Source organism: Aythya marila (assembly GCF_965140915.1).
Source record: "Aythya marila genome assembly, chromosome: 10".
Taxonomy (NCBI): domain Eukaryota; kingdom Metazoa; phylum Chordata; class Aves; order Anseriformes; family Anatidae; genus Aythya; species Aythya marila.
Window position 1 is genome coordinate 11,329,653 of NC_139051.1, and position 16,915 is coordinate 11,346,567.

Sequence of the window (16,915 nt, forward strand, 5' to 3'; positions counted from 1 at the left end):
ACAACACCACACGCACGCAGAGCCAGGACGCGCCGTTTGTCCCCTTACCCCACTTTCCTTTCACATCTGCAGGCTTCACAAGTTATGCTTCATTATTGCTTTTACCCCATACGCACACACAACCCATCTGAATCATTTATGAATGCTTTTCCCAGGTGATCCCCCCCCAAGGTCAGCCAAGCAGCCAGGTGGATAAGGAATGCTCTCCCCGTGTTTCCTCACTCACGCCAGCCCAGAGAAGGGAGGCAATGAGCTCTATGCCCTGCGTTACGCAGCCCTCCTTGTCTCCTCATTTCTCTTTTCATCTTTGCATGAACCAGTACTTTTAAAAGCGACATCTCATTTCATTCCTATTTGGAAAGTATATTACAGCACTTCAATACGAATGCAGCTCCAAAGAAATTACCAACAAAGGCTGGTGAAAACTTCAAACCCGACAAGTGATTTTCACAAGATGAGTCCAAAAAGCCACTGAGGCAGTATTTACCTCCGTGCCTTTATAGGGAGGTTTTCCAGCATGCTTTAAGCAAAACCAAAAGCCAAAGCACTTGTTCTGGGATTTGTTCTGCTACCTTTAAAATGTGAACAGCCACTGCCAGATGTGAAAGGCATTTCAACCAGTGGTGTTTACAGAAGAAGCATTTGGAAGTTAGGCTACGGTGTTTAGGTGCCTGGAAAGAAAGCTTGGAGACTCTACATTACCAAAGGGTGAGTATATAACCTCTGGCAGAAAATATGGTGCTTAATATAACGTCCTTTCCTGAGAGGAGGAAAGCCAAACTGACCACTGTACGCCAACCTCCTTTATCTGCAAAGTACATAAAGCACTGTGGTGATAAATAGCGCAGAAAACAAACATATCATTGACGGAAAGATTTAGAAATCAGCAAGCTGTGAAGTCTTCAAGTGACACACTTAAGACAATGTCCTTGGGCCAAAGAAAATATATGACATACATCTAGGCCGAAGAAATCTTCCTTTAACAGGTGCAACTGCTGCCAGCCAAGTGCAGCAGATACATGGCCACCGAGGACGTTTGTTGTAACACAAGCTGTGAAGTCCTCCCCTCCTCATTCCTGCCAGTCAGCAACCAGAAATTGACTTTCATCGTAACAATACAGGAAAAGATTTCAGTGCTATTGTATATGAAAGAGTAATTTCAATCCTAAGAACCGTCAGGATGGAAACTGGAACACAATTACGTATTGCACGCTCTGGTCAGCGCTCCAAACAAAGGTAGTTGGCAGAACGTCTCTGCCAGCAGATAACACCAATAAATGGCCTCATTTCCATCTATTAAAAGATAATACACAGACCTTGCTTCCTCATACTGTCCTCGTTTCTATCAGGTCCTTCTCATGGTTTGCTACCTCTGTGACACATGCTCCAGGTTTTCTTCATTCACAAGCCTCAGTGCATCGTTGCAAGTTAAATGAGGTGTCTACAACCCACTTCTCTTAGCTTTGTGGAACTAGACAAGTGCAATTATAAGTCCCCTCCATCTTCTTCTGCATTCAGATTTTGCAAGGTTTTTAGACATCTCGAAGAACATTTTGTTCCCAAGCAGACCTTTACCTTCCAGGGAAACAGCTTTCATGCTGCCCACTTGCCCTTTGTTCAGACAGGACTGACCACATCCTCTCTTCTAACAAAACCACTCCTTAACAAGCAAGGGAGTGAGGAAAAAGCAGGTATTTCACTCAAATATGTATCCTCTCCCAACTTAGGAGTAAACAACCTGTAGCTCAGTTGCATTTCCTCATTATGACAGACTGCATCAAAGACTTCTGCCGGGCTCTTCTGCACTCAGAAAGGGTGTTTACAGAAAACAGAGCTAGAAGTGAAGCTTGAAGGCTAAAAGAAAAAAGAAAACGCGAAATACAAAGAAACTCTCTCAAACACAGCCAGGGCTCCTGGGCTGTTGCCCAAGATCATGGTCACCTCATTTCTTAAATTTCTTCAGAAGAAAAACAAATACTTGTGCTTCCAAGTTTTCTGAACACCTTGAAGTGTAATGCCTCCAATCAGCACTTGCTCACATCTTCATCTTCAAGCCCCTATTACGACATTTTGATAAGCTTATTCCTTCCCAACGTCTCGCTCCACATCAGTGAGAGCCACTAATAGAAGACAGAGACCAAAATCCTCCTCTTCTCTATTGCCTACATTTAGCAATCAGCGCCTGCCTGAGCATTGTGAGGGACCCAAAGCACCGCCACATTATTACGCACTTATCTCTGCAAAACCACCCTGCACAAGTGACAACTTCCAGGCAGGGGGGAGGGGGGATTGTGTGGCTTTGTGATAATTAAAGCACAGACGAGTGTCACTGCTGTAGATAATTATGCATTAGCAGTGAAATTACTTAATGGAATAAAATAAACTAAGCCAAATGTTTTGTTTTTAAAGGGAATTCAGGGTCTGCAAAAGGTGCCCAAGTGACAGCCCTGGGAGAGCGAGAATGACAGCCCTGTGCCACTCACAGCACTGATACGCCACCCAGCAGGCTGCCACCGTCCACCCAGGCATGGAGGGGAACGGAGGAGAGCTGGGGAACATTTCAGCCTGCCCAGACACCCCGTCTCTCATCTGTCTGGTGAGCACCCACCCAGGGACCAGCCAGTCACTAACTAGTGACAACTGCCTGGGGTCACTTCCCAAGTGAAGGCATGGCATGGCTGAGTCAAATTAACTCAACCCACAGGTCTTCCATAGCCAATAGACTCCTGCCAATGACAAAAACATTGGGGTAAGTAGATACCTGACCCAAAACACAGCCATCTTCTCTCACCAAGTGCACGAGGCCTCCCGCAGCCTCCCCTCTCACCTTACCAGGGGTGCTCCCACTCGCCCTCCCGCCGCTGCTCTCTGGAGATGGCTCTCCACAGCGTCCTCCTGCTTGTTAAAACAAGGACTCTGAAGGTCAGTCAGAATTTATAAGGCAGCCATTTCATCTTTTGTGCTTCTCTGGCTACAGTCCTTCCTAAAAGCTGCTGAACATTGGAGATTCTGCGGGGTCTGAAAGCCCTGCCAACACTGAGGCCAATTAGGAGTTTCAGGATGATGCATATTAAAGTTATTATAGGAGGCAGTTATGCAGCCAGAATAAATCTTAACTGAACCTTTAAGTGGTTTTTATAACTCTTGTTTCTCCTTCTTGAAAACAGATGAAAAGATACAAATCTCCTCCCTAAAAATCTGCAGGGATTCAAGCCAGCCACCAACTTCTTGCTCAAGAGAAGATTCTGCCCCAGCGCAGTAATTCACTTTGGCCACTTCATGTGCATCATCTTTATGTTTTAAACTCCGAACCACTCAGGTCCGTCAGAAACCTGCAATATCGGTGAAGACCGACCTGAGATCCTGCTTTTACAACAGGACAGCACACACACGTGTAACTTCTGCTGAAACTCCAGTGTTTTCTTGGCATAGGCCTTCTTAGTGCACAGTCTGACTGCAGGCAGCCAGAGGGACACGGCAATTCTAGTCCATTTCTTTTCCTTTTCTTTTTTTCTTTCTTTACAGACCATGTTTCACAGATAATATCAACACAGCAAATCTTGAAGAGGATCTGAGGAATGGAGGCAGACGTGATACCAAGCATACGATATCATCAGGGCAGCGTCTGCTGCTGGCCTCCCACCACTTCCAAACCCCAGCTCGCTGCCCGCAGCAGCTACCTCCCCCTCCGGAAAGTATTAATGGAAACCAGCCACAGAGCTGGGGACCAAAGACAAATCTGAGGGGGCTGAGGACATCCCACATCACTTGTGTGGAAACCTGCACTGTCCTGACAGCAACCTTGCCCTTTTCCTCAGCAGCCTGAACACAAAGCAGCCGCACGAGCTGCCAGACCCCACAAATTTAGGCATGACGGCGAGCCCCAGCAAGCACGGTGAGAAGACAGAAGCAGGTTCATTCAACGCAGATCTCCAATTTGTAAATTATGCCAGCGTGCAGTGGCCTCGCAGTTCTAAACGATCTATTTCTACAGGAACCAATGGACTGCAAACGCACAGGGTAAACTCATTCTGAAAAATATTACAGTAATTCCAGGAGAAGCTAGAGTCAGAATGAAAACAAATAAGTAAAAACTTTGAGACATTTCATTGGTATGCAAGCAATTTGAGAGCTCAGCACTTCCCGGTCCACTCCTGGCAGTCTTCATGGGTGTCCCTTCACTGCCACCTTCTGGACATACTCGGTGCTTCCAAACTGCTCTCACCAGGAAAAAAACACATGAGCTCAGCTTTGGTAGCAGCACTGGCACACAACCAAGATGTTTATTAAAAATCGCCAGTCACAAAACAGGAGAACTGCATCTGGAATCCCATCCCAAAGAAGTGAGCAGCAGAACAGTCTGCAAGATCAATACACAGAGCAGCCCAGGCTGAGCCGTGGTTTTGACCCCAAATACTATACATAATTCATCTCCCAGATTCTGCACAAGGTAGGGAATAGATTTTTTCCCAGATCCTAAAGTCAAAGGGGAATTAGTGAGGATCTGCTGACTCCATTTGCACCAACACACTTTAAAGACTCACCTGAATGGCCAACAAACCTCCCTCCCTCAAAATAAATAAAAAACTGCGTCACTGAAAGTGAGAAGTTTCCTAAGAATTCAGAGTCAGTAATGAAATTTAAAAATGCAGGTCAAAAAAAGCCGTTCTAATGCCAGTTCTTTAACTTGGTTTAATGGAGGACTTGTTAGTGTTAGGTCAGAGGTTGGACTCGATGATCTTGAGGTCTCTTCCAACCTAGAAATTCTGTGATTCTGTGATTCACACACAAGCATACCTGACGCACCAGTATATTGATTTGCCAGTAGATGACTGGAATTATCAAGCACGAAATTTCGGTCCAAATCAGTGTGCATTTTAACTCTTACAATAGGTAAATGACTTGCTGAACTCTACAGTGAAGCCTAACCCAGCTCAACAGCAACATCTGCTGGCCAGCGAGCAACAATATCAGATTAGTTTAATTATATAGAAGGCTTTGGTTTTGTTCTAAACAAAGATGTGAATTTTCACTGCAGTTTAAGAATGCCCGGTAAGACATTTTTCATGTGCAGAAAACAGATCTAACTGCTAAATGCGTGCAAACAACAAAAAGGCACAACTTTGCATGCACACACAGCCAGAGAAATGTCACCTACCATTACCTACCCCTGAGATACTTGACATCAAAACATTGAAATTAAGAGGAATTAAAATTTATGTTGGAAAGACTGTTGGGGAGAAAATCCCTTCTGTCCAACTGCTTCAGTCCCATCTGAAGAACACCCAAGGTACCTCCTGAACTGCTTGCTTTCCCAAGGGAACAGCCAGCTTGCGAAAGGCCTGAGGCAGCACGGTATTTCCCAACCATGCTAGTCCCACCTTACAAAAGAGAGTGGTAGCTAAGGCCATTAGAGCTCATTTCCCTCCAGACACCTTAACACATTCCTTATTAACCTTAGAAAATAAGCCTGCTACAGCAGAATGACATTATTGGAGCATGAGAACAGCTAATGGTCCTCACTTAATTTGAGCACCAACTGACACTGTAGATTAATTACAGTGAAAACTCTCATTTTTACCCCAGATGCATAAAACTTGGCAAACTACTCCTTGCCTTTTCTTTTCTTTAGAATAGCTTAGTTGCTGTTAACAACTTCAAGACTGCACTTAGACCTTCTGCATCACCTGGCACAAGGCCACAGTGACCTGGGAGCCTGGTAGTTAGTTACACGGCAGAGTAAGAGGTGCTGATGTGCTTCACTTCTGTTACCAGTAAAGGAACTAGATCACGTTCTTAAGGGAACGCTGAGAACCACCTCTTACAGGTCACCCTGTAACAGGAAATCACGGGAAAGTAGGGTTTTAACAGAACTCTATGATAACCTTCAGTAGCACAGAACTTAGAAAAATTACACTACAAATGCTGAGCCTTGAACTTCTTAAATAATAGAAAACTGGAATGGCTGGAATGACATTCATTGTCTTTACAAAAATCAGTTTGCTTTGCAGTTTAAGGTTCTCATGCTTTTTCAAGTTTTGTATCTGAAATATATATATATATATTTTTTTTTTTTGCCCTGAAAAAAAATCAGAAAAGAGGATTTAGGAAATGTTAAAGTTCAATTGCAACTATATGGTTTTGTTGTTTAAAACAAAAAAGCGTTCCCAATTCCCCTTTCCCACATCTAGATGTTGAAATAGGCGAGCATATCATAGGAAAACAGAAAAATGAGTGATTGCTCAGGTCCTCAACAGGGAAGAGAACAGCTTTTATAAGGAACCATTTGTGTATTGGAAGTTCAGAAAATACAGAGGGGAGCCGGTTCATGAACACTGAGAAACGAATCCATTCTGCTCAGAGGTTGGACAGAAGGGAAAAGGAGAGAAGAGATACGAGCCTGTGCGTTTAGGAAAAGAAAGGGGCTTGAAGTTATCTGCTTGGAAGTGAACAATATTTTCCATGGCAAAAGCGTTAGACCGATACAGTGAACGTACACGGCAAGCTCTCGTTCCTCACTACAAGAGCAGTGGTTATTTAACAAATGTATCCTTACTCTAAAGTGCTATTTGAGCAGGTATTAAACCATGGAGCTTTTTTCTCTTGGACAGTAATTATGCATAGCCCTGCTCTATCTGTCTGTTTGATCAATTTTTACTCTCAGCTCATACAGCATCATCCTTCAAGTTTGCCCATTATCACAAAGTCTTCAAGGCTAAAAAGGCTCCAACCCCCCAACGCAACACGCAGACAGGAAGAAGAAAGCCAGTTAATTCTCTAATTCCTTCTCTCCCTCATAAGCTTGCAGGTGTTCTATTTTCATTGTCTAAAAATCAAAGAGAAAATCATAAGCTCATTTCCTCTCCCTCAGTACAGTCCCTTTCAAGAAGCTACTCTCCATCAAGTTTTACTCAGCCCTCATAAATAATACAGATAATTGCAGATGGCCATAACAAACAAGCGAAAAAGTGTACATATATAGTACAAAGGAAACAATAAAAAATCTGAGATGCTCCAAAAGCAGAAGGAATTCCTGGCAAATAGCAGCAGTTGCATCCAGGTCATGTTTTTAGTTGACGTAAGGCAATCGGAGCCAAAAATAATACAGAGACAGACTTCAGACGAAGTTAAACAAGGCTGCTGGCAGCTCGCTCCCCTCTGAAGCATTTCTTTCCTACCTCCCCCCCATGTGCAGTATGCATAGCTATTTCTTCTCTATACATTTGCATTAGGAAGCGGGAATGCTGCTCATGGAAAGATAGGTTTAAAACTGCTGAAACTCCAAAATCCATCAGCACCGTGCAATTAGGAAGATATTATGCTGACTGTAGTAAGAAACTCTAAGAGTCCAGCCAGCTGCCCAAGAGTTAACATAATGCATTTCTCATCAAAACCTCTTCCAAGAGGTTAAGCACACAATAGACTATCTAAAGCACAGCTAGAAAGGCTGCTTGAAATTCCACACATGTGCCTCAGCAATGTATTTCTATTAATGTCCAGTGTGTGTCAGCGTGAAGATAAGGTACCAACATCATGTCCAACCAGCCAGCTAGAGAATGGGACGCCGTGTAAAACATTGTCTGATACTTAGAATCGCGGAGAACAGTGGCGCTTGCAATCTCACCCTCTGCACACGCGGCTGATAACGCCACCACCGAGAGCGGCAGCCGGAGCAAAACGTCCTGCAGATCGGGACACTAAAAGGCAGAGAGAGACGGGGAGGGAGAGGGAAGCAAACAAGAATTAAAATAAACTTCATCAGCGAACAGAAGCATGTTGTAGGATGTCCAGCAGTAGCAGAGGGTATAACTGAACCGGGAAAAGCCTCAGTGAAATTTGCTCTTCGTATCAGCTTGCTGTAACTTTCTTTGAAGATGACAAATAAAGAAATAACCTCGGTGCTTATTTTGCTTTTTCCCATCATACCATGTACTCTCAGCTTCGTCTCCTAGTATGATCCAGCAAGGCTATTTGAGGGAGCTTTGTCAGAGACATTTTATTCGAGGAGCTGGGATCCTGAACAGGGCACAACTGCTCTGCTGGGCCTGGCATTTAGGACTCAAGAAGCCCACACGCCAGCACGAGCAGCTGCTGTATGGGAACCTGCTGGAACACCCCGTGTGGGCTGCGCTGTGTGCAGATGGGTGTTACACAGAAACGTCCAGGGGGTCAGGAAACCTACCTGAACAGCTCACAAGGATAACCTGCAGTGTAACTGCCTGTGGGTCAAGGCGTGGAGCAGTGATCCTAACCAGGAAACCGCTGCGCATTGAGGAGGTAGAGACCAAACCTGAGCAGGCACAGAGCTGCTCATGCAGCATGGCCTTCAGGCCTGTGCTGTGCTGCAGGATAAAATCGCCCAGCTCAGCACAACCCAGGCGTCTACGGGCAGCTCGCCCTTGGGACCGGCAGTTACAGCACCTTTATCTGAAAGCGCAGCAAGAAGCTCTCATGTGAACATCCTTTATGAACAGTTGCTTCTTAAACAGCTGAATTACAAGAATGTAATAGTTATATTATAAGAATATAATAGCTTGACTGACCAAAAAAGAGGATGCTCTTCGCAGACAGGATCTTTGCAGCATGCCATGGGAAGATCTAGAGAGGGTCCGTGCTGTGTAAAGCAGGGCTCCCAGCACATGTAGGGATGTCAGCTTTACTTGCTATCTGCGCTCTTTTTATTCTATTTCATTAAAACAGCTGCTTTACTAAGTCACTGGTCAGCCCCTCATATCAGGATCCAGAAAGAACCCTGCACCATTTCTCTCCCAGCAGCCCTGCTGCAGATCCCTCTTCCCATCTCAGGTACGAGCAATTTCCTTGCCACCCCCTCCGCTGCCAGCAGGGTCACTTCAAGACATGGCTCCAAGGCAAGACAGCAGAAGCATCAAAGGTAGTTTTCATGGCATTTAGGGAATGTGACAGAGATGACATCCAGCGAGCTGTCACCTACCTCAAGTCCCCATCATCCGAGCGCAAGACCAATCTGATTTCCATTCAGTGCTAACTTATTTCCTAGCTATTATATCAGCCCTTTAAATTCGTAATCTTGCTCTCTTTTTAATAACACTTTCATTCTCAAACATCTCAAGGAAATTTTCAAGCTTGTTTCTAAGGATCATTGATTCAGGATTCAAACACTGCCCTTCTGCAGGCAGAACAGAATGAGCGCTGGAAAGTTATAACCCAATAACAAGGGAGATGTATGATCCCAAGTACATACAACAGAAAAACAAAACAATAATCCAAAAATAAGAAGTTTAACCAAGCTTGTGCAAACTGTATTTTGTACTTTACACCTACAACTCATACCACAAGCCATGCTGGCTCGTACAGAAGGAAAGGCTACTGAAACACCCCCGTGCATTATCAAATGTAGTATCTTCTAGCAGATAGGATTAGTCTTCCTTTCTCCCTATCTGTTGCTTCTTAAACAACAGAATGGCTTTACTGTAACCCTTAAGTAGAATAAATTAATCTAGAAGTTTCTGTGGAATGTATGAACTTAGTAGACAAAAAGAAGTGAAACATGGGGAGAAGAGAATTGAAGCCGAGACAGGGGAATTAGGCAGCACCACAGACAACTTCAATTTGTTGCAGCTGTAGGATTTAAAAAGAGGCCAGCCTTGTGATAACGTCCCTTAGCCCAAGAGACTACAAAAATGAGAAGCTCACAAACGACCATCAGCTGCTGAAATCTGCAAAAACTCTCCAAACACAAATTAACCTTCAGAGCCAGGAGATAAAAGACTAGCTGCAGAAATTGGAAGTTGTTCAAAAAAAATGTTATAAATGTCTGACAAATCATAGCAGCAGTAGCAGGGAAAATAAGGAGTACAGATGCAGCATCTTACCCCCAGCCAGATAACACCTTTGCCTTTCCTCAAGAGAAGATGGAGAAAGAATTTACCCTTTTTAAATCCTGGTTGGTTGCATTAAACATTCTGCACGATTGTCTTAGTTAAATTTAGACCTCACTGGTGCTTCAGAGGCCAAAAGTTATTAGCTTGCTGGAGGTTACACACACGTAGATCCTTGTCATGCCAAGTTTAAATTTAATACAAACCTTTCCGAAGTCCATCATCTAATACTGCAAGACTACTTTCTACAGGGATTCCTTAAACATTTAATGGTTTCATAAAAAGTATTAATTCTTTCACTGCAGAAGTGCACCCACTTCTGCTACAGAAGACAGCAGCCAGAGAGGAACCCAACCGTGGAGGAGAACGAGGGATGTTCTGTCCGGAGGCCATATAGATTAACAGGCCACTAACTTTCAAGACTGCTGATTAACATGCATTCCTCAAAGTGCAGAAAAGAAAAAAAAAAGAAAAAAAAAAAACTCAGACAGTGAGAGTGAGAGGAATAGAAGGAACGAGATCTGAAGGTACTCGCAATCCAGCTATTTAACTCCCCTATCGATGTCTTGCAACGTAGAAAACAACACATGGAGCTACAAAACCCAGCCCGGAGTCCTCACCAGGGGAAGAAAAGCAGACTGCTTCCAAGTGCTTTGACTCTGCCTCGTGTGCAGCAGGAGGGCTCCACATCAAGCATCAAAAGTGCAGAGAAACGGAACGCATAACCTTATTAATGCTGCTACTAAAGAGACTTTTTCAGGCCAAAAAATAATCTAGAATATAAAAATAAAGACAGGGGGCTTAGAGAACTAAGGGCTGTCTGACTCTTCAGCACACAGCTCAGAGGCTGAGGCAGCCTTTGGTAAAGGCAAAGGAATATTACACCTCTGTTAATTACCAAGTCCTGACCCAAAAAGAATTTTAAAAAGCATTTAAAAAAAAATTAAGGCTCTTTAAAAATAAACACCAGTTATGACACTACAGGTTAGGATCTGAATTTCCTCAGATCTGTTCAAATACTTCAGTTGTTCAAGGCACGCGATTGTTTCTGAAGTTGTGTGTGCCACAAGCTCTGAGCTAGCAGCAATTACTGCCTCGGGGGATCAGCTTTTGCCAGCAGGAGCCCCTTCCAGAGGTGCCATACCTTCAGCCAGCTCCACTCGACACGCAGCTCTTTGCAGAGAGAAACCATCTGGGAGTGTCACATGTACACGTGCCCTATTTTTGCTTCAATGTACACCTTAAGAGACCATGACAGGCCCTTTTTTATATATATATAATAAATCACTAAGGCTTAAATAAAAAAAAACTACATCTTTCCATGTATATCAACATTTTTAAAAGGTAATTTTACTCCGTGAAAGCAATCGGAAACAGCCACATTGCACCTTCTAGCCAAAGACAACGTCACTCATGCTAACCCAGGCAGATTTCCTAGCTGGTTATGCACACACTAAGGATATGTGAGTGCTCTGCAAACAGCCAAACCACTAGGAGATAATGCTCCTACCACCAGCAGTACCCAAATTACACGCACAAATTTGTGTTCTAGTGGCTAAATGCACCAGTCATTTTCCAAACAAAATATAAAAGCGAATCTGAAGAAGGTGTCATTCCTGTAGTAAACACACATAGGGACTTGTTGCTAATCACAAGTGATAACATCACTGGAAAAATCAAATGGGAAGAAAAATAACTGGACTTTTTCCTCATTTTGCACTATTATTTCCTGACTTAAGTCAGTGTTTTCTGCTTCAGCCACGAAAAAAAAGTTTCAATCAAGAACAATTTACAGAAAGAACAACTGAAGACTAAAAATCAACATTTGTGTTAGCGAAGTCTCCCCCCAGCACCAACTATTTCAGACTTGCAACCTTAAAATAGAAGGGTTTTAGCTCAATCTGCTACATTTTAACTGCAAAGCAAACAGACCACAGAACTGCCCTGAGGTGAGCAGCACTTAAAGGGTAAGGCAAAGCTCACAGGGGCGGTACCTGGGGCTTTCACCAGGTCAGTTCATACACCCAGGGAGGGGAAAAATACAAAAACCAAGGCTGAGTGTTGGTGCTAGAGGCCTGACCTTAAAAACGCAGCCTCACCTCCGTGCTGTCCCCACGCTGTCACAAACACCCCGCTGCTCCTGGGCCTGGGTTGGCCACTGCTGCTTGTTGTCACAATGGGGAGAGATTACGTGCAACAAAAGCCCAGCCTGATCCAGGGATGTTTACCTGCAGGTTAATCAACCGGGATGAAGCTGATCCCCAGCTTAACACAAAGTAAATGAAAGCCTCAACAAAACTAAATCGTGTTCAGCACCATGTTTAAGGCCTTCTTCAGCCCCAGTTCAACTGCAGCTCTCTACAGCTGATACTGTTGACAACAGTGGGCAAAAAGCATAAGGTTGGCCTAAAACTTCGTTAGGTTTCTACACACTGATGAAAACTTTCTATATTTATATCCTATTTCTAGAAATAGGTCAATTGGCTGACTCCTTTCCTTCCTAGGGATCAAACCCCTCAACCCAGCACTATTCCAGCTGAACTCCCCTACTATCACCAAAATTCTCTTCCTGTATAGCAAGCAATGTACAGGCTATTTGTGTAGCTTTCACCAATTTTAAACAATTTTACCTCCATATTCTTTAAATTGGAGAAGAAAACATAACAGTTAAAACAACAACAGGCATTTTTAACTGGTATGCACTAAATATATACACTATATACACTAAACCAAGGCTGACAGCGTCCAGTACACTCCACGTGGAAAGCCCAAGAATCAGAATCCCACACAAACGATCACACCGATATCAAAACCCACTGCCCCAATCAAAGTCACTCCTGCTCAACACACACCCTTCCTCTCTCACTGATACAGGAGGGCTCTGAAGAGCAAATAGGTTATTTCTGGCCAAGAAATCATTCAAAAAGAACCCAGCAGCCTATGACCAGTTACCATCAGCTGCTGGAGCAACGCGACAGACCCTTCCTCCTGTGAGGATTTCCTCCCACACACATCCCAGGCCAGCCTAACCACATCGGTGCAGAGCTGGAGCCACCAGAAAGCAGGGGCTGCCGTCCAGCGAGCAGAGCATGTTATTTATTTGTATATTTATAGAAGTCACCAAATTCCCAGGAGCACTGGGAATGGTGAACCATTTGTCAGCAGCAGCTGGCAAACAGCTTCCCCAGCAATTTAGGAGTTGTGTCCAGGCTGGGTTCGCACAGCAAGCAATGCCCTTCAGTCTCGCCTGAAACAGCTAATTATGGTGCCAAGTTTGTCCTGCCATCACTCCATTTCTGAATTCATTCTTTCGAAGTGGTAAGGAAGACGACAACTCTTGGTCAATAACTCTGACAAAGCCATTATCCTAGGGGTATTAAATGGGGAGATAAGAACTTCAGGGCTTTGCACAAATCATATTAGTTCAATTCTGAAATCCGCGTAATGCTTCTTTTCAAAGTATTAATTTCATTTATTCTATTTGCTCTCCCTCTGTCCTGATAACACAGGCACACATGGCCCCTAAATGAGATCCTCCTATTTTATAAGTTATAATCCTCCCTTTCTAAAGTAGTAATGAGATGTCTTCGCTTAATCGCGTTTATTCTCCCCCCCCAGCTTCTGCTTTTCTCCATCCCCATTCCACATTGATTTGTTTCAAAGGTTTCAGCAAAAACCATCAGGCTGGGAGTCACTGGCTCCAAGACGAAGGCTCATGGTGCATATGCTGCACAGCCTTAGGAGATTACAAAAGCAGAAAGGAAAAAAAAAAGTTTCTTTTGTTGGTAAAAAAGGGGAAAAAAAAAGAAAAGAAAGCCTGAAGAACCAAGAAGTTGAGAGATTAGGTTTTGATTAACTGGAAATTAAATAGGAAAGATTCAAAGTTTAGGAAAAGGCAAGACTATTCACAACACATCCAAGCAATTAAATAACTTGACTATGACAACTTCAGAAATTTCTTGTGCTAGAATTAAAAAAAAATAAATAAAGATGGCTGTACTGATTCTTGTTTATTTCACATGAGACTTAAGGTATGCTACTAGCATCAATTAAACATCCTAGGCACTGCTCTGAAGTTCTGTACATATTATCCCTGTTGTACTGTAAGTGCTCATGGCATTAAATTATTTAAGAACCCAGCCAGCACCATGATCCTGCAGCGATGTACAAACAAAACATGTTCTCTCTAATATAAACTGGTGAGAGCTCTTCCACAGGAGCTTAGCAGACTGCTTCCATCTGAGCCAGTCCCACGTGGTTAATCAAAAGCCATATTCACTCCAAGAGTGAAGTGAATGCTGCAGTGTTTCTACTTATAGAGGTGTTTAGCTTCTTAAACTTCATAGAGTTTTAGTCCAAACCTAAAGGTATCTAGAATCTGAGTACCCTGTTCAGAAGCTAAGTACCTCATTCAAAGTCATAAAAAAAGAACAAGACAAAAATGTAAAACAGAGCCCATGTTCTTAACGCTCAAACCCTCTTGTAACCAGTGAACCACTAAGAAATAAAACCAACCAGTTTTAATCTGCACTCCCCTGCCCCATCAGTGATGAAGTACCTGGTGCCAGAAACTGGCAGCAAGCTCCCTACCACATGTTATTTGTAGTCCGTGCTCTCAGCAGGACACTGCACAGTGTCACAGAAGTACTTCACAGAGATGCTGTTAATAATAAAAGTCAGCACAAAAAACATTAAAAAAAAAAACAACAGATTAAATGACAAGTCATGTCCAACACAAGCAAAATGAAATCGTTTCAAAATACAGCTAATGTATTTGGATTTATGGTCCACAAGTGGTAAAGTTACAGGAGAATATTGCAGCACTACTAGAGACAACTGTACAAGGGAAGGCTACCAGTGACCGAGCTATCCATACAGTGAGGGCACAGAGCAACACAAGATCTTGCTACAAGTAGCAAAATAATAATAATAATAAAAAAAAAAAAAAAAAACTTACTACTGATACATGGCATCATTTTCAATACTTACTAAATTAAGTGCTGTTAGAAGCAAGTTACTCATTTGTGATTTCCTTCATGGGAGTTGCCCCATTTTTCACTGGTTTCCATAATAGGCCACAACAAACAACACAACCAAAAAACAACACAAAAATATACTAAAAACTGAAAGTTCTTTCCTTTATAAACTTCAGCAGATAATTTCCAGTTCCATCTGCACCTAGACTGCCACCGGGTACACCTAATTCCACTACTCTTTTCTGTTTGAAAGAGAAGACAGATACAGATGAGATGAAAGAGCAGCTCACATCCATTATTTGCCTCATATTCTAGGGCTAGAAAGCAAAAAAAGTGAGCAAAAACCATTCAAACACTACTGCAAATAAAGGAAGAAAACAATACTGGAAGACAAAGGACAGATACGATTTGAGTAGGATTAAGAAAGTAGAATAAGGTGACCATGCCTGAAAGGAAACTGAAGCTGAGATAAAGCAAATCTGATAGGGACTCCAATCATTTAAAAAGGCTGGCAAGAACAGTTACTGCTTAGGAAGACACCTAGAAACCAACAGACAATAGCTTTGACCTCATCTTTGGAAGGACAGGCTAGACTATTCCATTTTTAAGGATCTTAAATTTATGACTGATCAAGAGATAGTTAAAGAGCAATGAAATTTAACAGTTTCTCATTCTTGCACCGCATTCCACGGCCACTATTTATCTTTTATGGGTTACACAGAGAGAGCCTGATCAGATTTTTGCAGACCATCAAGTTTGCAATATCTGGGTATGCGACACTGCAGGATTAAAAGCTAATTCGGGTAATAGAACAGCTTCTGTATGTTAGAGGTCAGGTCCCTGCTCATTTTAGAGGTGCCCTCCTCGCACTCCACAAATATTGCCTGCCTTTGCTAGTCACACATCTCCGAGGTTACTCTCTGTGTCTCCCTGCAGGAGGGCAGGCTCCATTTCTGAGCTGGGCCTTACCTTTTGGCTGGGCACTAAATCCACCAGCTCCCCCCACCCTCCCAGCCCCCTTTACAGAGCTCCGTTAATTGCATTCATAAAGATAATACTCTCTTTCTAGTGGGAAGTGAGCTAACATTGTGTCTGCTGGCCCAGACCTGCTGTTCAGAGGACTGGAGTCACCTGCCTCAGACGTGGCTCTCCTAAGGCTCAGCACTCACGCACACTTCCCGTGATCGGGGTACAAGCTGCCAAGCAGAAGCTTCCCACAACACAACAATTCCCAAGCTATGCCCAGCAGAGCGACCTGAGACCTACCAACACAGCCACATACAGTAGGCTGCCGGAAAGTCAAAGCATAAATGGGTCCAAACCCCCAAATGGACATCCTCACAGAAGGCACGTTCATCAGTGACTGTTGAGCACCAAGGCAATAAAACAGTCTCTTGTCCAAGAAGGCTCTAAACCCCAGAAGTTGCCAGGGTATGGAGGTGAGAAGCACCACTCCATGTCTGCTCTGTTCTCATGTTCTGCATAAGCATCTGGTGTGGATCACTGTCAGATGGACTACAGCTAGAAGAACCTTCTGTCCAAACCCTTACAACGATGCTCACTTACCTTTTATTTATTCACTCCCCAGTATTATAACCTCAAACTGCTTCCCAGCCCAGTCAGGTGCCTGGGTAAGCCATGCCTGTTGCTATTCACCAGGCAGAAAACATGCTCACAGAAGGGCTCTTCACTTAAATTAAGTGCGTGCAACACATCGGGATGGAAGGATTCCAGTAGGATGGAAGAAACACAAATAAAGATAACATTCCTCAGGTCTGCCCCCTTCCTAAACTGTCCCTTCAGCATGCAGTAGGCAAGGAGAATTACCCTCAGCCTAGCTCTCCCAACAAACACTTCAACACCACAGCCTGTACTGGGAGGGGCTGACAGAATTACCTTCCTCCCCTGCTGCCTGTGTAGTGCCGTGCTCTGCAGAGCAGCGCTCACATCACACCACTGCTCTGCCTGCTGCTGAGCTCTGCTGGCACCACACCAAGACCCTGTCCACACACCCCCAGAGTCAGGTCCTAACCTCATCACACCAGTGGTATTCCGTGGAGATTTCAGTCTGTCATGCGT

General features: G+C 43.7%; 1 protein-coding gene across 2 annotated transcripts in view; it reads right to left on the minus strand.

Annotated features, from left to right (window-relative positions):
* The window catches only part of CHCHD6 (coiled-coil-helix-coiled-coil-helix domain containing 6), a 120,001-nt gene that overhangs the window by 98,931 nt on the left and 4,155 nt on the right, over window positions 1–16,915 (minus strand). The window lies entirely within an intron of this gene.